The sequence below is a fragment of the Petaurus breviceps genome, unplaced genomic scaffold, assembly GCF_028583685.1.
Source record: "Petaurus breviceps papuanus isolate PSGF00001 unplaced genomic scaffold, PetGlider_PUasm1.0 79, whole genome shotgun sequence".
NCBI lineage: Eukaryota > Metazoa > Chordata > Mammalia > Diprotodontia > Petauridae > Petaurus > Petaurus breviceps.
The window spans coordinates 14,534,606-14,560,422 of record NW_027186523.1 but is presented as its reverse complement, the minus strand read 5'-3'; the positions used below and the strand labels follow the sequence as shown (position 1 = coordinate 14,560,422).

General features: G+C 40.1%; 1 protein-coding gene across 1 annotated transcript in view; it reads right to left on the bottom strand.

Moving 5' to 3' along the window:
• LOC138175835 (proline and serine-rich protein 2-like) overlaps positions 1–25,043 on the bottom strand; it is a 70,651-nt gene extending 45,608 nt beyond the window's left edge. The window contains exon 1 of the mRNA XM_069106392.1: positions 24,863–25,043. The gene's annotated coding sequence lies outside the window, so the exon portion shown is untranslated. The remainder of the gene's footprint in view (positions 1–24,862) is intronic.
• Between the last annotated feature and the right edge of the window lie 774 nt (positions 25,044–25,817).

Below are 25,817 nucleotides of genomic sequence, written 5' to 3'. Positions count from 1 at the left end.
ACTGGGCATCTAGTAAGCAAGTGCTTAATAAATGCTTTTTAAAAATATATTTGAGGGGCAGCTAGGTGGTGCCATGAATAAAGCACTGGCCCTGGAGTCAGGAGGACCTGAGTTCAAATCTAGCCTCAGATACTCGACACTTACTAGCTGTGTGACCTTAGGCAAGTCACTTAACCCCAATTGCCCTGCCTTCCCCCCTCCAAAAAGACAAAATAAACAAAAAAAACCATAACAAAAATACATTTGATCATGTGAAAGAAAAACTTTTTGCTTTATCTAATTCCTAAAGATACACCTGTTTTTACCAAAGATGTACTCATGCACAGAGTGATTTTTTTCTTACAGAAAAAATTTTTGCACTTTCCCTCACCTCTATATAGAACTATGAAATCTTGAATTTTCCTTTCCAGTATCTTTCCCAATAGCTGTTTTGATTCTTTTCTATACTTTAATAATTTCTTCCAGAACAGAGGTTCTCAACCTTTTTGTGTGTGTCATGGACAGTCTGGTGAAGCCTATGAACCCTTTCTCAGAATGTTTTTGGGTTTGGTTTTTTTTTGGAGGGAGGAAAGCAAGGTGATCGGGGTTAAGTGACTTGCCCAAGGTCACACAGTTAGTGTCAAGTGTCTGAGGCTGGATTTGAGCTCAGGTCCTCCTCACTCCAGGGCCAGTGCTCTATTCACTATGCCACCTCGCTACCCCCAGAATTTTTTAAATAATTGAAGAAAACATCAAATTTCAGTTAGAAGTTAATAAAAATAAAGATTTAATTTTCCCCTATCCAAGTTCACAGACCCCCTGAAATCTATACATTTAGCATAGAGCCTCTATAAATGCTTACAGACTGGTCAGTTGAGTCCTTATCACCTCTGTCCTCCCAGCTAATCTTCTTACCTACTACAGCTCCCTCCTCTTTCTTCCCTTCCCCCTCCCTTCATTGTCTCTCATCCACTGTATACACAGTTACAGATGCAGCTTCCTATAATACCACTTGGATCATTTCTCCCTGATCAAGTCTCCCCAGGCTCCTCACTGCCCTGGCTATTAAGGCCCTCCCCCTCCAGCCTCATCTTCTACTATTTTCTACATAAAATTCCTGCTCATGCCCATCTGATCTACTTACCATATGTTGTGCTCCTTGCTTCTGAAATATCTTCCCTCCTCTTCTCTGCCCACCTAAACCCTATCTTTCCTTTATGTCTCTCATCATCATATTATTATAATTATAACTAACATTTATATAGCACTTTAAGGTTTACAAAAGGACTTATACATATTATCTCATCTGAACATTACATCTCTGGCAGGTAGGTGCTCTTATGATCCCCATTTTACAGATGGGAAAACTGAGGTTGGAAGATATTAAATGACTTGCCTAGGGCCACACAACCAGTAAGTGTGTCAAAGGCAGGAGTGGACTGCAGGAATTCCTGATTCTGGTCCACAGAGCTATTTACTGGATGACCCAGCTGCTTCTTCCTTGAGTTCTTTTCTGACCACCTCAGACCACTCTCGCTTCCTCTTCCTAAGAGTGCCAATAGCATTTGCCAATCATTTAGCACCAATATGTTTCTTAGTTATCTCTTTATACATTATTTGTTTTATACATTAAAAAATTTTAAATATATATTAACACTCTATTATGATAAGTAGTTCATTTTATGGGGGCAATATGATGGCCCCAAAGGTTCACTTATTTCTCTTCTCTTTAACCGTAGGGAATCTAATTTAGATTTTTAAAAGTTCTGAATTCAGACACAATTGCTCTAAGCCCCCTGGTTAGGAAAAATCCCAATGTGTAGGCAGAGAGGGTAGTCTTTTTGCCTATTCTTACATTCATATCTGCCTCTAGCTAACCTATGATTTCTTCTGTCATAGGCAGCTAGATAGCACAGTGGATAGAACACTGGGCCTAGAGTCAGAAGATCTGAGTTTAAATCCCACTTAAAATACTCATTAGGTATATGATCCTGGGCAAGTCACTTAACCTATCCCTTCTTCAGTTTCCCCATCTATAAAATAAGGATAATATTACAGCACTTACCTTCCAGGGTTACTGTGAAGATCAAATGATACTGGGTTTGTAAAGAGCTCAGCATAGTGCCTAGCACACAGAAGGCACTTAAGAAATGTGTGTTTCCTTTCTTCCTTCCTTCTTTCCTCCCTCCCTCTTTTCACTCCTTCCTCCCTCTTTCTCTCCTTTCCTTCCTTCCAGGAGATAAATCTACAAAAGTGGGTCGTGTCAAGATTATGGAGTGACTTGAATGTCAGACTAGTAGTCTGTACTCTTTGACAGGTAATGGGAAACCACTGAAGGTTTTGGGGTTGTAGAGGTTTAAAATCATACTTCTACATAATGTAAATTCGTCATACAGCTTCATGAAGGTTGACCTGGAGGGAAATGAGCCTAGAGTTGGCTGGACATTTTAGGATTTGCCTGCAGGAGTCCAGGCAAGCGATAAAACCAGCCTCAACTCAAGTGATGGCAAAATAAATGGACGAGAGCTTGTAATGATAGGACTTGGCAACTGATTGGATGGTAAGTTGGGGGAAAAGAAATATTCAAAGAAGACTGAGATTTCAAGTAATAGGTGACTAGGAAGACTATGAATTATAGCATTTCTGTCACAGAGATACGGAAATCAGAAGGAAAAACAGTTTCAGAAGGAAATACAAGGGGGGTGGGTGGGACAGATTGGCACGTAGTGGGATATCCAAGTAGCACAGTCTAGTAAGCAACTATGAATGTGGTTCTGGAGCTTAAGAAAGAAGGCAAGACACATACATGTGTGAGTCTACCATATAAAAGTAACAGTTGAAACCAGGGACTAGATAAGATGGAGGCTGATGGCAAGACTTTGGAAAATGCCTTCTTTTTGAACAAGAGGAAGAAGAGGCAGAAGGAACAAATGCTATGAGAGGAGGAAGAATGAAGAGCCGTTCAAGAAGTGGAACAAAGAGTGTCAAATATTACAGAGAGGTCAAAGGTAAGAGAACTGAGAAGAGAATCTGGCAATTAAGAGGTCACTTGTGATCTTGGAAAAATCGATTTCAGTAAAGTGGTCCAGACGGAAGCCAATTTACAAGCGGCTGAAAAAAGGGTGGGAGATGAAACATTGGATGTGGGTTACTATTTCTATTAGTTTTGTCAAGGGAAGTAAAGAAAGGACAAAGGATGTGAGGGGATAGTAGGCTCAGGAAGGTCTTTTTAGGAGATCTGAACATATTTGTAGACAAAGGGGAAGGAGAGGCTGAAGATATTCTGAGAGAGGAAATGACTGATGAAGTAAGGAGAAGGCAGGAGGGGATGGATCAAAGGCACACTGGAGGGGAGGGGTCAGTCCCAGCAAGGAGGAGGGCCATTCCTTCCTCTAATATAGGAAGATATGTGGAAAAATAGAAATTTGAAGTGTGGAAGAGGGGAACTTATAAAGCTTGGATAAGATGGTTCTAACTCCTTCCCCTAGAGTCCTGTCCTCTGACAGGTGACTTCCTGATATTTCTCCCCAGAATTAAGCCACTACCTTCCTGACCAGCTCTAAACCATGCCCTGTCCTCCATCCCCTTCTTTATTTCCTGTTCCTCCCAATGTGAGCTCCCCTATATGTGTGGTGTGCACATATCAGAATGTAAGCTCCTTGCAGGGAGCTGGGGGGAGGTAGGGGTGCAGGGTGAGGGCAGATCCTATCTTGCTTGCTTTTGTTTTTATCCTCAGTGCTTAGAAGAATACCTAGCACATAGTAAGTGCATCATAAATTCACTTTCCTTTTTTCATTCACACTTCTCATTCAAGTAGGAGGCAAGGTACTATCATCATAGGAAATTTAATGGCTAGCATTTACATGGTGCCTCTCATATTCTTCTATTTCTCACCTGACTGCATGACTCTGGGACTTTTCCATGAGCCTCAGTGCTCTGCCTCAGCACTACTTTCTACCCCTCGGATTGGGGAGTGAAGCCAAGAACTCCCAAAGCTCCATTGAAGGAGGGTGGCCAGCTCGGACATCTTATGTCTTACCTAGCTGCACTATTCTGCCATTCCTCTAACATCTCCATCATGTCGCCCTCCCTCACAGGTACCTTCCTGCTCTCCTTTTCTTTCAGCCTTTCACGTACTGTCTTCCTCCATTATTCTGTATACTCCGTAAAGGCAGGGGCTGTCTTCCTCTTCTCATATTATATCCCCGGTTGCTCAGAGCAGTGCCTAACACAGTGTTTAATCAGTGCCCTGCCAGACACTGTGCTAAATGCTTTACAAATACTCTCTCATTTGATCCTCACAATGACCCTGGCAGGAAGGGGCTATTATCTTCATTTTACAAATAGAGGCAGCTAGGTGGCACAGTGGACAAAGCTCTGGGCCTGGAGTCAGGAAGACCAGAGGTCAAATCTGGACTCAGAAACTTCCTAACCTAGACTCTGGGCAAGTCACTTAAGCCTGTTTGCCTCAGTTTCTGCATCTGTAAAATGAGCTGGAGAAGGAAATGACAAACCACTCCAGTATCTTTGCCAAGAAAACCAGAAAAGAATAGGACACAAGTGAAACAACTGACCAAGAAAAACACAGGTCAGGAAAGTGAAGCAACAGGTTCAATGACTTGAACAAGGTCAGACAAGCTAGTAAATGTTTGAGGCTGGATATGAACTCAGGTCTTCTAGACTCCAGACACAGTATCCATCCAATGGATAGATTTCAGCTAGCTGGAATCAACAAGACTTAAACAAAAAGATTGTGGAGTAATAGCACAGGCAAACAAAATGATACAGTTTCCTGATTTTCTTCAGTACCTCACGTCTTAGAGTGGGAAAAGAAAAATTCCATGGGGTTGGTAAGCTAAGAGGTCGAAGTATCTCTTTCTTTCTAGTTCTGTTAGTAGAAAACAGTTTGGGAGGAAGGGGAGTGGTTTTTATTAAAGATGGAAAAGGGAAGAAGATTAATTTTGGGAAAGTAATCACACAAAGATCCTTCTTTCCACTGACACTTTAACAAGGGCATATTGTCGCCGTTCAGTCATGTCTGATTCTCCATGATCCTATTTGGGGTTTTCTTGGCAAAGATACTGGAGTGGTTTGTATTCTTTTCTCCAGATCATTTTACAGATGAAGAAGCTGAGGCAAACAGGATTATTTATGTGACTTTCCCAGGGTCACACAGCTAGTAAGTGTCCCAGGACAGATTTGAAATCAGGAAGATGAGTCTTTCTGACTCCAGGCCTGGCACTCTATCCACTTTGCCAACAAGCTGCCCCCAACAAGGGTATGATAGAAAGTCATTTAGTAGATGAACTATTTAGTACCTTGGACACTTTGGAAGGCACAGAGATCTTGACTTAAGATAAAGCCCACAGGAATTTCAGTTTTTGGGGAGGAGGAAGGCATAGCATTTATAAATCCTGCCTGTCTAGAATGGGGAGGGTAGGTCCAAATGATGGAAGTATCCAGGGAAGATGCCTTAAAAGGGAGTAAAAACAATGAAGGCAAATGTCCAGTGATTTACAATTTTGCCTAGTCAGCCCTAGGATCACTTGATGCAGTCTATGTAGAAATTTGAGGTGGAGTAACAGAGGAAAAAAATGGATATATCAGACCTTTTTTCCCCTTAGTAGTATTTTATTTTTTTTCCAATTACATGTAGAGATAGTTTTCAACATAGATTTTTGTAAGAGTTTGAGTTCCAAATTTTTCTTTCTCCCTTCCTTCCCCAAAACAGCAAGCAATCTGATATAGGCTCTACACGTACAATCATATTAAACATATTTCCACATTAGTCATGTTGTGAAAAAAGAATCAGAACAAAAGGGGAAAACCACAAGAAAGAAAAAACAACAAAAAAAGTGAAAATAACATGCTTCACTCTGCATTCAGACTCCATCGTTCTTTCTCTAGATGTGGATAGCATTTTCCATCATGAGGCTTTTGGAATTGTCTCAGATCATTGTATTGCTGAGAAGAGCTATCAAAGCTGATCATCACACAATGTTGTTGTTACTGTGTACAATGTTCTCCTAGTTCTGCTCACTTCACTCAGCGTCAGTTCATGTAAGTCTTTCCAAGGCTTTTTTGAAATCTGCCTGCTCATTGGTTCTTATGGAACAAAAGTATTCCATTACATCCACATACCACAACTTGTTCAACCATCACCCATTTGATGGGCATCTCCTTAGTTTCCAATTCTTTGACACCACAATAAGAGGTGCTATAAATAGTTTTGTACATGTAGGTCTTTTTTCATTTTTTATGATCTTTTTGGGATACAGACCTCGTAGTGGTATTGCTGGGTCAAAGGGTATACACAGTTTTATAGCCCTTTGAGCATAGTTCCAAATTGTTTTCCAGAATGGTTGCATCAGTTCACAACTCCATCAACAATGCATTAGTGTTCCAATTTTCCCACATCTTCTCTAATATTTATCATTTTCCTGTTTTGTCATATTAGCCAATCTGATAGGTGTGAAATGGTATCTCAGAGTTGTTTTGATTTGTATTTTTCTAATCAATAGTGATTTAGAATATTTTTATATGACTATAGATAGCTTTATTTTCTTTATCTGAAAACTGCATGTTCATATCCTTTAATCATTCATCAATTGAGGAATGATTTGTGATACATTAAATCTTTTTTTAAAAAAATAGCACCAGTGATTTTGGGACTAGGTTAGCTAGGACATAACAAGGAACATTCTGACCCCAATTTTAGAGATAAGGAAATTAGGCCCACAGAGATTAAATGACTTACTCAGAGATAATGAATGGCAGAGCTAGGATTCAAACCTAGTTCTCTGACTCTAAAATCCAGATACTCTTTTCATTGCATCATGCTGCAGTGAGGTCCAGCAATGACTTTTTGAACAGCAATCCTAATTCTACACACTACAGCTCTCTCCCCATTGTCCACTGAGTTACCTGCAATTTAGATTCTTTAGACATTCTATGATTTGTATTCACATCACATCACTGGAAGAAGACCTGTATGAAAAAGATGGATTTCTCTTTCAGGGAGCAGCTTGCATTATACATGCTGTATAATGTCTTTGTGCATGAAGGAAAAACTGCTAGCCAGCAAGAGCTACCTCGACTTTAGCCGTAGACTAGCTAAACAAAATCAAGCCTCTTTCACAGAATCACAATTAGAAGGAAATTTAGACAGCATCTATGACAGGGGTTCTTAATCATTTCTGCATCTTGGGCCCCTTTGATTATCTACTAAAGCCTACAGACCCCTTTTCAGAATAACATTTGTTGCTTAAATTCATAACTGCAGGAAATGCTATATATCAGTGAGAGAGGTTAGTAAAAATGAAGATGTAATTTTTTCCCATCCAAGCTTATGGGCTCCTTGAAATCTAAAGCTTGCAGACTTCCAACCCTTGATCTACAAAAAAAAAAAAGGGAGGGAGAGGGAGGACCTGTCTATACAAAAATATTTATAGCAATTCTTTTTGTAGTGTCAAAGAATTGGAAATTGAGGGAATTCCCATCAACTGGGGACTGGCAGATCAAGTTGAAATATATGATTGTAATGGAATATTACTGAGCTATAAGAAATGATGAGCAAGAAGATTTCAGAAAAATTTGGAAATATTTGTATGAACTGATGCAAAGTGAAGTGAGCAGAACCAAGAGAACATTGTACATAGTAAGAGCAATACTATAAGATGATCAACTCTGAATGACTTAGCTATTCTCAGCAATATAATGATCTAAGACAATTCCAAAGGTCTCATGATGGAAAATGCTATCCACCTCCAGAGAAAGAACTGATAGTCTGAATGCCAATTAAAGCATACTATTTCTCATTTTCTTTATTTTTTTCGTTGTTTTTTTTTTTCCTTTGGGTCTATGTCTTCTTTTACAGCATGGCTAATATGGGAATATGTTTTGCATGATTGAACATGTATAACCTATATCAAATTGCTTACTGTCTCAGGGAGGGGGAGGTGAGGGAGAGAGAAAGAAAAAAATGTAATGAAGGTTAAATTGTAAAATTAAATTAAACTTTAATGAATATTTAAAAATGTAAATGAATGTTAAAATTGTCTTTACATGTAACTGTGAAAAAAAAATAAATAAAAAAAAACCCTGATCTAATCCACACCACAAATAATAGATAATAAGTAATAAATAATCCCCATTGTATCAAAAATGGGGTCACATGGCCTTTGTTGGTAGACCTCCAGTTAGAGGAGAAACCCATGAACTCCTCACACAGCCCATTTCACTCCCAGAGAGCTCTAATCATTAGGAATTTTCCCCCTTAAATGAAACATATATCTGCCCCTTTGCAGACTCGTACCTTTGCTCTAATTCTGTTCTCTGAAGCCAAGAAGGACAAATCTAATCCTTCTTTCATGTGACAGCCACTTCAGACACAGAAGATAGCTATCACAGTCTCCATAAATTAGTCTTTAGTTGGATTGACTGATAGAAAAGATAATTTGTCTTAATCCAGGTGACTTGGAATTAAGTAGGCCCCAGGTGTCTAGGTTAGCACTTAGAATAGAGAGTGTAATTTAATCGTGGTCAGTGTTTATTCTTCACAACAGAAATGCAGAAATGTAGGTACAGGTCGGGGTTAAGGGATTCCAACTCATAGTCTCTGCTTTGCCACATAGCCTTATGCCCTCAGTCTTGGCACATGGTATAAAGAAAGTAATAATGTTTGCTCTCAAGGCAGACAGTCCAACTAAAGAAGGAATGGAAATTTGAACAGTTTCTGGAAAAACTTTCCCTTTTCCATTTCAAGCTATAAATTATAGAAGCTGTATGGTACCGTGGGAAAAGCATTGGAACTGAAGTCAGAGGTTCAATGTCTTACACCCCTTAGTAGCTGGGTAATTTGTTCAAGGTCACAATTTCTCTGAGCTTCTCTTTTATTATCTGAGATATGGGGATAATAACATGAACTATCTACTTCGGAGGGTTTTTGTAAGAATTACATTAAAAAAAGTGAAATCACTTTGTAACTATAAGAGTATTACACAAATGTGGCCAGTGAACTGGCATTCAGAGACTGTCTCTGATTATTTTCTGGGCAGTACTGTTCCCAGTAAGAGTACGAGTTCTGCCTTTAAATCATATTATGACTAGGGGCAAGTCACTTTTGCCTCAGTTTCTTCATTGTAGAAGGTAAGAAGCTCAGATGAGATGGTTTCTAAGATCCTTTTTTGTTTTTTGCTTTTTGGAGGGCGATTGGGGTTAAGTAACTTGCCCAAGGTCACATGGCTAGTTTTTGTGAGTGTGTGTTAAGTGTCTAAAGCTGAATCCAAACTCAGGTCCTCCTGACTCCAGGCCTGAGCTCCACTCACTGTGCCACCTAGCCGCCCCTAAGATCCTTTTCTACTTATAAATTTTATAACTGTCTTCATCTACTCCCTATGGTTTTTGTCATCCTCTCCTTTTCATCCTTACCCAAGAGCATCAATAATAATAAATATTAATGTTAATTAGTCAATTATTATAAAGATAAATACATATAACAATAATAAACTATTTTTAAAAATAAATGAATGTCCTCTATATTATGTTTTAAGTAGCTACTGTGGGATTCCATCAAAACAGCTTCTAGAAAATGAAAGTCAGATGACAATGTTAGTCTTAATTTTCTTATACATTAGACAAGAAAGTCTTTTACTTTTAGGATAGTTTCTGTATTGTTATAACACTTTATCATCAATGTTTTTTTTCCAAGAACATAAGCAGTGGGGGGAGGAGAGAAGCATAGGAGGGGAGAGGAGAGAGGGTAAATAGTGAAATAATTTTCTTTAATGTTAGTTTTGCTCATGTGACAGCTTCAGTACTAGTGAAAGGAAAGCTGACTTAAGGCAGGACTTACTTTCTTATACTATATTTTTGTTATGGTTCTAACTGTGGCATGTTCCACTCTTACATGACATTGTACTTTGAACAGAAATACCAAGTTTGTAAAATAAACGTTAACTGATGAATTGTTCTTATGAACCTTTGGAGTCTTCAGCTTGGGCATATCTTAATTCATTGTTTAAAAAAAGGTGTGTGTGTGTGTGGGGGGGGCCAACTATGCGGTGTAATGAATAGAACACCAGCCCTGGAGTCAGGAGGACCTGAGTTCAAATCAGACCTCAGACACTTGACACTTAACTAGCTGTGTGACCTTGGGCAAGTAAGTCACTTAACCCCAACTGCCCTGCCCTCCCCCTCCAAAAAAAAAAAAAAGGTGGGGGGACAGGAATCATTGATATGCTTATTTCCTATAATTTGACTACAGTAAAACATCACAAAAATTCAAGGTGAATTTTCAATTTCCATTTTTTCCAGAAAATAATTTTTTATAAAGAGAACTAGATTTTACTTTAGTTATCTCACCTGACTGTATTTAGAACTCGAACCCTTCCCTACCCCCATTCTCACTTAAGATCAAATTCCTCATTTTATCCATGATTTGCTGAACTCCATCTTTCTTTGATAATATGTACAGAGCCGACATAGTAAAGAAACCACAGAAATCACTACTATTGTCACCATCCATTTTTTTCAATGAGTTTTGTCTCAATTCAAGAAGAGGAAAACCACTAGTACTTTGGTAACTATGGAGCTGGAAATGATGACCTGTAAGGTCATGGCCATGCCACAGCCGGCACATCTTCCATTTCCCAAAATATTCTGTCAAGGAAAGTATCCAAAAGAAGAGAAAGAACAAATTACCTTCAATAGGACCTTTTCTCCTCAGGCCTGCTCACCTCATATATCCAACTTACTCTTGAAATTCTACCATAAATGGTTTGCTGTAAGGGAACCATTCTGGCTAAGAAGGCCCTCTTAGCTATCTTGGCTCATTTGTCAACAAATGAGTGAGCTCATCCATTTAAATGCTGCCTCCATTGGTGCAAATTTCAACCCAGCCACACCTTTTCAAAAAGCAGTGGAGAAGAAAACAAGCCCATGGGAAGCTTGGCTTAGGACCCAACAAAGCCAGGTCCTCATGAGAGTATTTAGAAATGAAACCAGAAGGGCAACAACAAATATACGCAAAAATGGAACAGGTTTTCCAGCATTTCTCTGATGACCTATTCTCACCACTGATGACAGAAATACCACATTTGAACTCTGACACCTAAATACTTCGTTATATGAAGAAGTGGAAATGGCATTTTAAAATGATGTTGTATGTGTAGGCTATATCAGATTCTATGCCATTGTGGGGAGGAGGGCAGGGGAAACATTTAGAAATAAAAATTTTATAAAAGTGAATGTTGAGGGGGCAGCTTAGCTGGCACAGTGAATAGAGCACTAGCCCCGGAGTCAGGAGGACCTGAGTTCAAATGTGGCATCAGACACTTAACACTTAATAGCTATGTGACCTTAGACAAGTCACTTAACCCCAATTACTCTGCCTTCCCCCCTCCAAAAAGACAAAAAAAAAGCGCGAATATTGAAAACTAAAAAAAAAATAAATTTTAAAAAATAAAATGAGGTTGAGAATGGCCGAAAATATGGTATATTAGAGATTAACAGGTTTTAGATTACTGAGAAGCCTCTCACCTGTGTATCATAAAGACTTTCTTTAAGAAAAGTTGGGGAGCCAGTGTGTTTCTTTGTTTGAGTTGACTGTACTTATTTCACAGATCTAGAGCCAGAAGGGATATCAGAGGCCAAAACCCTTATTTTATAGATGTGGAATCTGAGGCCCAGAAAGGTTACGTGAAATTTCCTCAAGGAGTCATAGGTCATAAACATCAAGACATGAACCCACATCTTCTGAAGTCAGAGTTGATGCTCTTTCTACTATTACAGGGAGGGTATTAATGAATCAGTCAACAAACATTTATTAATTGCCTACTATCCACCAGGCACTGTTCTGTAAGCTGGGGATGTGATGACAAAAATGAAGCAAGGCCCTCCTCTTAAGGAGCTTAAATTCTATCATCTTTGGGAAAGTGATTTTTTTAAAAAGTCAATAAAACACTTAAAAAGAATCAGTAGCTGCCAGCCATGGGAAGCACTGATCACATAACATGAAACTGTCCATATTAGAAACATGAGAAGGCAAGTGGGAGTCATTTCAGAATGAGTCTCCTGCGTGCAGACTGGCTAAAAGCAAAGATCAAAATCATTATCAAATTAGAAAGGTGAGAGGTGAGAAGAAACTGCTCTGAAAACACAAATTCACCCTGACTTACTGAAACAAACCAAGAAAGGTTTAACCCCAAAAGGAAAGGTGCCCACAGAAAAAGGTCCGAGCATAGAGAACTCCTCAGCCAACGAAACACAGGATCATATTTCCAAAAAGGCACAACAGGCCAACCCCATGTTGGGTGAGTCTAAATTCATTTGGAAAACATTACAGAGTAGCATGGTTGAAGAGTCTATTCAGTACCAACTCACAGAACAAAAGGCAATAGAGAGGGAAACAAGATATGGTGGTCCACCCAACCAAATGAGATCATTCCAAGAACATTTTTAGGTGAAACTCGGAGGAGGATAACAAACAGATACAAAACGGAACAGATTTGGTCTGAGAATTGATAGGCCTGTAATCTTCAGCCCTGAATATCCTTCTGTTAGTCAACGGGTAAAAGAAGCAAAGGCCAGGTATATAATTCTTAACACTATAATTTCTCTAGATTCATATTACTTCATATATTCCCCTTCATGAACTCTACATTCCACCCAAATCAGCTTACTTATCACGGGAATGTGACAGTCTCCCACCTCTATTCTTTTGCTTAGGCTGGTCTATATGCATAGAATGGTCTCTGTCCTCACCTCCCTGAAATCTCTAACTCTTCCCTCAAGGCCCAGTTCAAACGGGGCTAGGGATAGGACAGTGTGGGGCAAGGGCAGGGGTGAGATTTAGCAGCATCTGAGTGCTCTACGTGTCCGAAACTAAACCCAGTATCTTTCCCCCAAAACCCTCCTCACTTCCTATCTTCCCTGTGGCTGGAGAGGGAGATACCATCCTGATAATTCCTTAGGCTAACAATTTAGGAGTCATCCTCAACTTCTCACGATCCTGAACTCCCTATATCTAATCTGTCAGCAAGGCCTGTTGATCTCACCTTTGAAAAATCTCTTAAATACACCTCCCTTCTCTCCTTTGATACTGCCACCACTTTGGTACAGACCCTCATTACCTCATTCCTGGCCTATTTCCGTAGCCTACTGGGGAGTTTGCTTACCTCTTCTCCCCACTCCAATATATCCTCCAGACACCAATGCCATTTTCCTAAAGTGTAAGTCTGAACATGTCAACCCCCACCCCCACCCCACTCAGTAAACTAACGGCTCCCTACTGCCTCTAGGATCAAACAAAATACTGTGTTTAGCATTCAAAGTCCTTTATAGATGTGTCGTGTCTGTCCCCCGCCCCCCCCCCCCGCCCCAGGTCATCTTACACTTTATTTCTCACCATATATTCTTCAGTCTGGTGACACTGGCCTCAGACACACTCCATCTCTCAACTCCTGACATTTTCCTAGGCTTTCCAACATGCCTGGAATGTTCTCCTTCCTTCTTCAATTCTCCCTTTTGGCATCCCTGGTTTCCTTTAAGTCCCAGCTAAAAATCCCATCACAAGAAGCCTTACCCAACCCTATTGAATTCTAGTACCCTCCCTCTGTTGCTTATTTCCTATTTATACTGTATATAGCTTGTTTGCACATTAAAAAAAATATTTTTTAAAATTTATTTTTAGTTTTCAACATTCATTTTTATAAGATTTTTGAGTTCTAAATTTTTTCCCCTTCCCTCCATTCCCCCCTCCATAAGACAGCATACAATCTGACATGGGCTCTACATGTGTGACCATATTAAACATATTTCCACATTAGTCATGTTGTGAAAGAAGAATCAAAACAAAAGGGAAAAACCACAAGAAAGAAAAAACAAAAACAACAAAGAAAGAGAAAAGTCTGCTTCCATCTGCATTCAGACTCCATAGTTCTTTCTCTGGATGTGGACAGCATTTCCCATCATTAGTCTTTTGGAATTATCTTGGATCACTGTATCGCTGAGAAGAGCTAAGTCTAACAAAGTCAGTCATCAGACAATGTTGCTGTTACTATGTATAGTGTTCTGTTTTGCTCACTTCACTCAACATGAGTTTGTGCAAGTCTTTCTAGGTTTTTCTGAAGTCAGCTTCTTATGGTACAATAATATTCCATTACATCCATATACCAAAACTTGTTGGCCATTCCCCAGTTGATGGATGCCCTCAGCTTCTAATTCTTTGCTACCACAAAAAGAACAGCTATAAATATTTTCGTACATGTGTGCCCTGTACCCTTTGTTTGCATATTTTTGCTATCAGACTGTAATCTCCTTGAGGGAGGGACTGTCTTTGGCCTCTTTGTGTTTTTCTAAGTGCTTTGTACAAAGCCTGGCACACTTGTGGCTTGCGTTCAGTCATTTCAGTCACGTCTGACTCTTCATGACCTCATTTGGGTTTTCTTGACAAAGACACTGGAGTGGTTTTCCATTTCCTTCTTCAGCTCATTTTACAGATGAGTAACTGAGGCAAACTGGTTAAGTGACTTGCTTGAGGTCACACAGCTAGTAAGTGTCTCAGGTCACATTTGAACTCAGGAAGATGAGTCTTCCTGACTTTAGGCCCAGCCCTCTATTCACTGTCCCACCTAGCTGCCCCAAAGATCTTCCATTAACAGTTAAGATTTAAAGATGGTCTAAAAACTGCAATTCTTATCACTCTTTGCCCCCCCCCCTTTTGCCATTTCACAACCATCACTCCAGATAACAAAGAGGGCCCCACCAGATTAAATCTATTTTTAAATCTTTTGCTTTTTTTTGGGGGGGGGGGAGGACAGGGCAATTGAGGTTAATAAGTGACTTATGCAAGGTCAAACAGCTAGTAAGTGTTAAGTGTTAGAGGCTGAATTTGAACTCAGGTCCTGCTCTATTCACTGCGCCACCTAACCTCCCTGAATCTATTTTTTATTGATCAGTTTCATAGGTTACCATGGACAAAGCATTCATAGCTTAGTGGGCAACCTACTAGTGATAAACCTCCCTGTACTAAGCCAGGCTGGTCATCATACAGAAGAAACAACGAGTGGGGGCAGGGAAAAGCCCCTAAATAAATATGTGTACACACACACACCCCTCTTCATGTTTTCTGTGTGTGTATATATGTCACGTCAACTTCATGTTTTCTGTGTGTATATATGAATATATGTGTATATACAGATACTATGTGTGTATATGTATCTCTATATAAATATATGTACTATACAAAACCCCACCAAAGTTGACAGATGCTCAATTGAAAACTATGTATAATATGAATGTTTATCTTTTTTATCAACAATACTCACTATTGGTCAACAGACATAAAGCACCTACTGTGGGCCAGGTACTGTCCTAGTTAATGGCAATACTAGTAAAAAGTGAGACAGTCCTGGCCCTCAATAACTTCTTCAGATATAGCAAATGCTTGATAAACATCTGTGGAATGAAATGCTTAAGTGCATATGCATGTATTCACATTTAGGCAGGCATATGTCCTTTATATATTCTAGGTTATATTATAACTAATCAAAATGGCAAAAGGGTAAGCTAAAAGTTGGCATAGGAGCAAATGAACAAGTTTTATGTAAAATGAGAATATTAATGCTCTTGGCTTTCTATTCCTTGTGTTGGATTTCTTGATATTCAAGACTTTGAAAAGAAAAAAAACACCTCCCAAAATATCTCCTATGTATGCCAGGACTCTCTTCCAGTACTGTGGGGATCAAGCAAGTAAAAATTCTGCCCAGCTGTTTTTTGTTTGTTTTTAATCTTGGTAGAACCAATATAAATTCATAAGACTTTACATTTTCCCCTTGGAATTTCTCTTCAGTAAAAACTCAAGTTCTTTGAAGTGCAAGAACCCAGTTGAGAGTATTGAACAAACATTTTCTAAAAGACTGGCAAATGTATTGGCTCTGAACAATTCCAAGCTTTCATTTAGGAGGAAAAAGAGGTTTACTGAAAAGAGATCTCTAAACAATGTAGAGAAACGAGTTTGCTTTTAGATTGGCCCCCTATTGTGAAAAGCTCCAGCTGTTAACGTGGGGCCAGTAATTTACTTTGGACCACACCACATAAAAGTAATTGATTTGCTTAATGCAAACAGATCAGTACAAAGGCTTTAACTAAGTAGTCTGGGTTCTTAACAGACCCATAGGGAAGAGGTCTTTTTATAAGAGCATACTGTCAGCTAAGAGAATGATCTAGACATACGATTGTTCCTCAAGTTAAACCTCATCCCCCAAACTTGTAGGATAGACTTCAGAAGATTTAAGCCTCTTAGAATAACAATAAAGCGTGACCTAATAGAAAGCAATGTGAAGGGCACCAATAGAAACTGTGCTGATTTCAGAGTTCAATTTCATGAAAACTTTGCAAGGCACCCATCTCAAATTTTTATTATCATTTTAATTCATTTGACATTTTGAATGAGACAACAAATCCATGAACTACTTAGAACATCATAGTAGCATATTTATGGGGAGGTAAATCTGTCAGTGTGTTAGAAAAAGTATAAAAGTAAGAACTCTGTTCTCATACTACAATAATATTAATAGGAGGAAGACAAAAGTAGCCATTCTGATTGGGAATAATAATTGCATCATGTTAGATTTGCTTTTTTTTTTCTTCACAGTAATTTAGATTTTATTTATTTTTCAGTCGTATTTATTTTGCCATCTACTAAGACTTCCCTTGGGAGGAACACAAGGAACTATTCCAAAAAGCTATTTTCCACCTTGAGTTTTACAGTCCTTTTCTCTAAAGACACTAAAAAGCACAAATAGGCAAACCTTGGCTTTGATAACTCACTTAGCAATGGTATTTACAGAATTTAATAAAGTTGGGGGCATTGGTGTATAATGTACACGTATGTCTCAGCCTTTGGCCAGCACAGAAACCTATGTCTAAGCAGAATTCAACAAGCGCTATTCATTGCTTGTTAAGAACTTCTCTGGACTTCTTTACAAATCAGCAAGTGCTGGGCAACGTGCTAAGGGCTACAGATACAAAGAAAGGCAAAGGACAGTCCCTGCTCTCAAAGAGCTCATGGCCACAAGGGAAACAACATGCAAACAGCCATGTACAGACAAGATGCAGACAGTGTAAACTGGAGATAGTCACTGGAAGGAAGGCATTAATCCAAGAAAGAACCAGAAAGGCATCTTGTAGAATGTGAGATTTTTAGCTGGGTCTTGAAGCCAGGGAAGTGAGGAGGCAGAAATGAGGAAAGAGAGAGTCCCAGGCCTGAGGATCAGCCAGTGGAAATCCCCAGTATTTGGAGAATGGAATAGTCTGTTCCAAGAAGAACAAGGAGGTTTCATCCCACCTACTCCACTCGTAAGGACAGAGGCTTGTCTTAATTTTGTTTCCTCGTCTAGTACTTAGTTCATTAAAGATGATCAGTAAGAGATTGTTGAGTTAGATTTGCTTGCCTATTGCTCTTTCAGCTTTACTACCTGGACTAATGGCCTTCAAGGCAACTTAACCTCTCTTCGCCTCAGTTTCCTCATCTGTATAATGAGAAGAGTTAGACTCAAAGGGAAGGTGGCTTCCAGCCCTAGAGCTATGAACCTATGATAGGGTTTTTAAAAACTCAACAAAATCAGAATATAGCTTTAAAACAGTCCATGCACATGCATTTATTAAGCACTTACTATATGCTGGGTACTATGCTAAACTCTGGGGATACCAAGAAAATCCAAATCCCAGTCCCCACACTCAAGGAGTTCATACTGCAACAGTTTAAATGAGCCTGTAAGACTAGATTAAATTGTCCATCTGACTAACCTTGTAGTGCCTTGAGGAAGAATTAAACATGCAATCCAGGTTTCAGGATAAAAACAGAAAGCTACCTGAAGTGGAAGTCAAGTTTTTTTTTTTAATTAGATGTCTCTTTCTAATTCATTTCCATGGGAATATTACTAAAACTCAAATGCAAGTAAAAACAACAATAAAAAAACCATTATAGTTCAGCACACAAATATTCATGTTATAATTATCTTTTAACTGTTTTTAAGTCAGTGAGATCATCCTGCATTATAGAAAACCGGGTCCATGGTCCTATATTTGTTGAAGAAATATTGTGTTTGGTAGGTAATGTTATCATGCCGACTTTGGGTATCAAAAAACTGAGGTCCAGAGCAGTAAACCTGGAAAGGTGCGCAAGAGGTGGGAATGAGATTCTAGATAAAGGAACCTAGGATCCTTTTGAATGTCTGACATTCTCAGGGGTTCCCTTCTTTTTTTTTTCCTTTTTTGGAGGGGGGAAGGCAGGGTAGTGGGGGTTAAGTGACTTGCCAAAGGTCACATGGCTACTAAGTATCTGAGGTCACATTTGAACTCAGGTCCTCTTGACTCCAGGGTCAGTCCTCTATTCACTGATACCTCACCAAAAGTAATTACAATATTCGCAGATCTCTAGACTTTCTTTTTAATCCATCATAGAAGAGGCAGGAACAAATTTCCTGATTTCTACCCCACTCTATAGTATAAACTCTTCAAGCTCCCCAAGTCTTGATTTGATAGAAAATCAGTAGGGTGTTATAGAAAAAACATATAGGTACAAGTTTCATCACTTACAATGGGCCTTGGGCGTCTCAGATCCTACTGTAAAATAGAGATAATACTTTCATCTGTACAGTGTACAGCAAACAAGAATGTGTGAAAGCACTATATAAATGTGAGCTATTACCATAACAAAAGTTAGAAGATAATGGTAGGTGGTATCTTGCACAACTTTTGATAAGGCAACAAGAAATCATAACCAGACAGAGGTCAGAAGAGATTATGGGAGAAAAAACATACCAATTTAATTCTTTGAAATAAAGATTTTTACACAAATAAAATCCATGTAGCTAAAGTCAGAAGAAAATATACATATTAGGCAAAAATTATTTGCATTACATCTCCCTGGTAAAAGTCTGATATCTAAAGGGACTAAGACTAAGAACTAGTCTTAAGATAAAATGGTCAAAGTATATTAACAGTTTTCAAAAGAAGAAATGAGAACTATCAACAACTATTTGAAAAATTCTTCAAAAACCACTAATAAAAAGATAAATACAAATTAAAGTAATTGAGGCATCACACCCATCAAATTTTCAAAGACTGGAAAAGGTAGGAACAAGTTGCTCTGTTAAGCAATTGGGATTAGGCAAGAAAAGTAGTTAAATTGCTCATTATTACCCCTAAATCCCACCTTCTTCCTAAGTTCCCTATTGCTGTAGAAGGAAAGCATCCTTCTAGTCACCCAGATGTGAAACCTAATACGTCATCCTTGTCTCTTCATTCTTTCTTACCCTACCTCCCCTCCCCCATATTCAATCAGTGATCAGGTTCTGTGTGTTGACCTTTGTAACATCTCTCTTCTGACTCGCCAATCACCCTGGTGCAAGGCCACACCTGGACTACAGAACGAGTCTGCTGGTTGGTCTCCCTGCCTCAAGTTTCATTGCACTCCAATCCATTCCCCACTCAGCTGTCAGGCTGATCTTTGTAAAGCACAGACCTGATCATCTCACCCACACAGTAACTTCACTGACTCCCTATACCTGTAGGATCAAATCAAAATCCTTAGCTCCATAACCCATCCTTTCTAGTCTTCTTACACCTTACTTGCCTCTGTTGACTCTGATCTATTGACACTGGCCTCCTTGCTCTTCCTCACACCAGGCACTAAATCTCCTGACCGAGGGCACTTTTATTGGCTGTCTACCAGGCCTGGTATTGTCTCCCTCTTCATCTCTGTCTCCTGGATTCTTTCAAGTCTCTCACCTGAAGTCCACCTTCTGCAAGGAGCCTTTTTCATTCCTCCTTAATCTGAGTGCCTTCCCTCAGAGATAATCTCCAATTTATCATGCCCATATCTTGTTTGTACATAGTTATTTGCATGTTGTCTCCTCCATTAGACTGTTAACTCCCTGAGAGCAAGGAACACTCCCCTCCCTTTCTTTACCCAGCACCTAGGACACTGCCTACCCGTGTTTCCCCAATAATAAGACACTGTCTTATTAATTTTTTGGACAGAAAAACACCAGAGGGCTTATTTTCAGGGGAGGGCTTATTTTAATGAACATTGACAGCAATTTTAATAAACAGGTAAATGTGAACAAAAAAATGTACCTTTATTCAATAAGCAAATCACTGGGGAAGAACAGGATGACGCGCTCACTGCTGCAGCTCTGATTGGATGGAGCTCGGAGCGCGGCGTGTGTTTCACGGGGGGGGGGACAGTGCATACAGAGGGTACCGTAATGTAGCGTGTAGCGAAGGGGATCACCTTCACTACAGTAGCAATCTCAATAGGGCTTATTTTCGGGGGAGGGCTTATTTTAGAGGAATCTTACACAGTAAGGGGAGGGCTTATTTTCGGGATAGGTCTTATTATCGGGGAAACACGGTAGTATATGGTGGGCACAGTGATCTCATTTCTGGGACTATATGACAAGGTTACTACTGACAGCAAGAAGAGACACAAATGTTCAGAAACATTTATAGTAACAAGATTTGGGATAACAAAAAGGTAGACACTAAATATGTGTCCAATGAGGAGGGAATGACTGAACACAAAGGAAGAATAGAGAACCCTGGGAAGACATATGGTGATACAGGGTGAAGAATGCATAATAACCAAAGGAATAACATAGATGATGATTAAAACCATATAAGAAAACAGTAACAGGCAACAAAAATCAGGTCAAATATTACAACGTTGATACTAGACCATCACACATATGTCCTTTTCTTGATGTTGAAGACTAATGATGATGCAATCATATTAACAGATGACTTAGCTTAACTGGGGGAAATGGTTTTGGGGGGTGGGTTCACATATGTGTCTGTATATGTACACATGCATGTATGTTGGAGACATAGGAAGAAGCCTAGGAGAGAGGGCAAAAAGATACAGTTGGTGACAAAGGCAACAAGTGGTCAGACCAACAACCTCGTAAATGAAAACAATACTGAAAGAGGTAACATCTCTGACCAATACATTGACTAATCTAGAAGGCTAATGCCTCCCCCCTGTTGGTGGAGAAGTGATTGTGATCTGGCTGTTGGAGAAGATTAAGAAATACATTTTCAGACAAGTTTAATACATCTTTTTTTTTTTGCTTGACTATACTTACTTGTTACAAAGGAAGCTTGTGATAATGATGCAAAAAAAGAAAAAGAAGTGTCAAGCAAAACTTTTAAAAAATACACCAGAAGTTCAGAATGGGACACAGATAAGCTAATCAATGTTGACACTACCACATTGAACTTAATATATACAAAAAACTCTAACACCCCAAAACCCAACCTTTCTGTAATTGAGTCATGATTTCATATTCAATCTTCTTTGTTTCAGGCCTTCTTTGCATATGGAAATACTTGTTGATGATTTTTTAGTTTGTAATAAGTTTGAAAATGGTCATCCAAAACGTAACTCTATAACATGTAAATTTTAAAAAACAAGTACTCTAGAATAACCACTACTTTTACTCTACATGTGAAAAAATGTTGGTGGCTGTTATAAATCTAATGCAAAGGAAGTACATAAATAAACAGAGAAAAACAAAAAAGCACAACTAGGGGAACAATATAGAAAATTATTTTGCTAATATTAAAAAAAATACTACTATAAGGCAGCTGGAATGTGATTAAATGCAATGACCAATCTTTCATTCATTCAATAAGCATTTAAGCACCAGGAATAGAAGACAGAAATCAAACAATTCCTTCCCTCAGAGAAGAAATGATGATGAATTTCTTTCTTTTCAACACTGTGGTGGAAGACTGCTGCCTGTGCCATCAAAGTCAGGGACAGGGTGGGATGATTCTGATGAACCCTTTCCCTCTTTTACAATTCTATGTGGTATGGGAGGGGATGTAGGGAGTAGAGGAGTGTACTGGAAAATGACTAGGTGTAAAAACAAAAAGGATTTTTTAAGAATCCCTTAAAATAAATTCAATGCAAAAGGGAAATAAATTCTTCATAGAACCTGGAGACATTTTGTAAACACTTAATGGCTGACTGTTCTCTCTGCATTATATGTTCCTCAGCACCAACCTTGATTACACAGATTACACATGCCAACACTTTCCTGAAACATACTCAATCCCAGTATCTTTAGGATTAAGGCAGTAAGTCTGAGAAGGTGAGAAGAGCATCATTAATAACTACAGTTACAGTTTCCCTTGAACTTGCATTTCTTGGCTAGAGAATCCGGATGTATAAGGTACCCAAATCCCATCTTCCTTTGCTCTTGCTCTTCTCAGTCTCAGCTACTACTTATGGAGAGCGGAGCTTTTCTGTGGAACAACCAAAGAAATGCTCCCCAGACTCCCAGAGGGGCCATTTAGATGGAGGCAGAGGTGCTGCCTTACTGCTGGGAGTTAGCTACCACCACAACTTTCACTGTCGATCAAAAGAAACTGAGACCTCGTCCCTTATCATCTTGGAAGCCTGGTTCAAGCCCTTGGCAGATATCTCAACCTAGCAAGATTCCTCCTTGAAATAATGAAAGGGTACCTAAAGGATGGCTTTCACCTTTAAAGTAATTGAAGGACTCGGTAATGAGGTACTACAATGGTATCAGGGTAATGCCTAACATGATGCTGTCCACACAGTAAGGGCTCAAATATTCACTGTATGCGATGCATTTGCACCCTTAGTTCAAGAATACCTTCCCTTGAGCTCTCTCTTCCCTCTGTTTCTCCCCATTTCTGCTCATCTTAATCTTTTGCTTTTTCCTAGACTTGATCAGCTACCTTTAAATATCAGGTGCCAATTTAGACTGTATAGGTGTCTGTGAGAACTCAGGAGCCAGTGCCAGGTGCTGGAGGCACCTGATAAAGGCTCTAGGAGTTTGACTCATACAAACTGATTGTCTAGACACCCACATGGAAGAGGGCCAGATACATGTAGTACTCCCTTGACAGTATGGTTCTTGGAACCAGCAATTCAGACATCCCAATCAGTAGAAAGTTAATGTACCTCCCCCACCTCCCCTCTGCCCTAAAAGTTTTCTCTAAGTTTTTTTTTTCTTCCCGACTTATTTTTTTCCTCCCTCCTTATTCATTGTGGACACAGGCAAGGGGGGTGGGGTGGGTAGGAGAGAGCAATAAACATACACACATCAACAAATCTCTAAAGAAAGTACATTTTTGGAGTTAACAGGTACTCCTTTAATACCAAAGGGTTAATCTATTGTAGCCTTACTTGGGTCATAAACACACAACCTTTCACACTCATTCCAGCAAGAGGTGTGAAGACCTTTTCAATCCTTCCCATCCTATCTCAAATAAGAAGGGAAATGCTTTATATTTGTACATCGACTACACAAATTAAAAAGACCCCCTTCCTCTTGGAGAACACAGTAAGTTATATTCAAACAGCAGACAGATTTTCAAGACAGAAACTTGCTTATTACTCTGTAGCACCAAGTACAGTGATTATACTCTTTAAAAAGTGGGGAAAAAACACGAATAAAAGTTTTCCCCTTGAGAACTTTTTCCCACGCATACACTTAGTATTGGTCTATCTACTACACAAATTTATTTCAAGTAGATTTTTTTCCTTTCTTGCAACATTAAAGACTGGGGGGGGGGGGGGGGAGATGCAGTGGAGGGTATAAGGTAAATAAAAAAATGCAGTCACCAAAAACAAGTTGAACGCATACTAGAACATGAATCCCATCTACTGATAAAAGTTTTCTTCTGTTAGTTTTCTGTTTCTGAATACTATTCTTGGCAGACAGTTAAAGCTTTCTGAGGGTGGTTCTTGGAGAAGGGAAAAAAGCAAGACAAAATTCGGGCTCAAACAATACTGGGAAAGTTTGAAAAACCAGTGAGCTGAAAACTGCAGTTTATTTTATTGCCTTTTGTTAAGCTGTCCCACAATAGCCACATTTTTTTTTTTCCCATTTTTAATCCTTCCCACACTGGCTCAATAGCAGATCCGAAACAGTTGGGTACGATTCAATTACTAGCTGGGGGGAGGAGAAGGAAAGCTACTGGATCATTTAGTTCTGAAGCTAAGTTTAACAGGTGATAAAGGCTTGTGCCTCAGCTTTCAAGTAAGCTGGAAAGCCACAATACCCACACGAAGTTTAGAGAACGAGGCAGATGTCCGAAAAGGCTTCTGAAGACTACGAAGGAGAGAGGGCATATCAGACATTCACTCGGGAGGTGAGCACGTAAGACGAACTGCCAAGGTGAAAGGGGCAAATAATGGGTGAGAAGCGACAGCGAAAGTATAGATAGGTAAATTCAGGGATGAGGAGTGATTATTAGTAGGAGACACCTTCTCCTAGTTACAGGCTCGTCGCCCCCCGCCCCCGCCCCGCCTGCCGTCCCAGCTACTTGCCACGAACCCCTGAAATCCCGAAGGACGAACAAGTTTCCTTGTTTGGAGTGGAAAATGCCACCTCAGTCCCCTTCACACACGAATTCAATTCAATTCAGCAAACAGACTTTACCCGATTTGGGGGGAGGGGAGGGGAGGAGAGGAGTTGTCAGTCCAGAACTTCTGAAAAGAAGGGAGGAAAAAGGGTAGAGAAGAGGAAAAAAAAACAGCTGAAAGGGAGAAGATCGCAGGGAGAAAGGGAAGTGAAGGGAAAAGTGGAAAGGGGGGTGGAGGTGGAAAGCAGAATAGACACTAGGTCCGATTCTTCGCCCATTAAATGGTGTAAAATCATTTCTCCCAACGCAAACCTTAAATACAGTTTCTAGTAGGAAAGCCTTGGACAGAAGCATTCAGAGCCAACAACACCCTCCTCCCCCCACCCCCCAGCACACACAAATATACCCACAACAACTCCAGCGTCTCCAGTCCGGCCCCCTCGCTCCCCATCAGGAGGTCTGCTCTGCCCTCACTCACCTCGCTGATGCCCGTGGGAAGCCCCGCTGTCAGAGGAGCAGCAGGTGCCAGGCGGGGAGCGAGCCAGGGAGTCCGGGGCACAGAGCGCGGAGCTGCGCTGCCGAGCGCCGCGCTGGCCGAGCTCTGTCCTCGAGCCGCAGCTGCGGCAGAGCAACCCAGCACTCACCCATGCGCATTGCATGACACTGAAAAGCGGGCGGGCTGGCCCCGCGGCTTAGCCACCACCTCCCACCTGCCCCGTCCCGGAGCCAGGGATTTAAAGGAACAGTCCCCAAGCTCTACACCGAGCTCCCTCCCTTCCCAGTCCCGGTTAGGTGTTTGGGGGCTTCCTGGGTCACGTCGGGCCCTCGGGCACCGGTTAGTTGGAGGAAAACTGTCCTGGCCCAAGAGCTGCACACATTCGGACTGCAAACGTGGTGGTTGAGAATACAAAGCAAACAGGGCGCACGACTCTGAAACTCAGACACGTGTCCCAGACTGGCAGGGACTTGGGGATACTGTCTTTTTTCATCCAACCCCCTGAGCTGAGGATGGGGCAGGGGTAGGAAGAATGAATGATGAAGAAGGAAGAGGGAAAACCAAGAGGGCAGAGTGCAGGGTATAGAGTCGGGAAAACTGAGTCTCAAATCTCGCCTCTGACACGTACCAGCTGCGCGTGTGACCATGCGCAAGTCAACCCGAGACTCAGTTTATGCTTCCGTGAAAATGAATACAATAATAGCTGTCAGACCTACTTAAGCAGTTTTTTTTTTTGTGAGGCTCGAGGATCATAGAAGTAAAACGCTTTGTAAATGTTAGGCATTACTGTGTTTATCTAATACTGGTTGACAAATGAAAATGCCTCGTGGCTTAAGACCTTCCATTTTATATCTTCCTGAGAAGTTATCCAGCAATTCATGAAACCAGATCAGCTAGACTTGAGGATGACACCTCTTTCATCTGCTGGGAGAGTAGG